Below are 992 nucleotides of genomic sequence, written 5' to 3'. Positions count from 1 at the left end.
CAGTATGTATCATTGCCTGAACCAGTACCATTACGTAGTTCGGGTAGAGTGGTTAAACCACCTAATAAACTGAATCTTCAATTAACGAGGATACCTTAATCTAATGGAAAAGAGAATTTTATTTATTGATTTATTATTATTATTTAACTAATGAATATAACAGAATTCATTTCCTCATCTTATTTCTCTATTATTTTATGTTATAAATTATTGAATTCTCTTTCGCAGATTCCAGTATTTGTTTTATCTATACTTTCCTGACATTTTATGATTCCTTGTTTTCATTCAGCTGACCTGTGGTTCTCGCAATGGGCATTTCTTTTTTCGTGTTATTTTTTATTTCAGAAAGTCAGCATTGACTATGACTTTGGTTTTACACTAACCGTAACATCTCGGACATATGATAGAATAGATATTCCTTCATCCCTCAATTTCACTTGTACGGGTTTACAGCGTAATTCCGTAACGCAACTCACCACCACCGTTTCGGCATTTTTAAAATCACGTGACTATTATACTACATTTGTAACTATAAATCGGTGGCCACTAGTCGTTTTTTCAAAGTTCATTCAACTTCCTACCCTTCTCTTATAACTCTAAGTATAAGGTATTCAGCTCTAGCACCCCCTCTCCTCGACACTGAACTTGAATCGCGTAGCCACTTTCCCTCTGGGAACCGCACCCTATCCCAGCAACCGGAAAACATACAAATACATCAGTAATACAGAATCTAGCTGACGGATCACACCTGGCCTATTTAACCTCTTTTTTTGTTATTACGTTCACTCAGCAGTATGTCATACATATTGCTACACTCAGCAGAACTATCACAACACAAATCTACATTAACTACCAACAAAAGATAATATTGTTATGATCAGATATATTTAGAACACATCAAAAGAAGAAATGATGTCTGTTCATACAACAACAACAGCGGAAAAAGAAAAATCTACTCCTCATCTCGGGGAATGTCACATATTCATGGATAA

This window comes from Palaemon carinicauda, chromosome 10 (genome assembly GCF_036898095.1).
Source record: "Palaemon carinicauda isolate YSFRI2023 chromosome 10, ASM3689809v2, whole genome shotgun sequence".
In the NCBI taxonomy this organism is placed as follows: Eukaryota; Metazoa; Arthropoda; class Malacostraca; order Decapoda; family Palaemonidae; genus Palaemon; species Palaemon carinicauda.
This window is presented reverse-complemented; position numbering follows the sequence as displayed.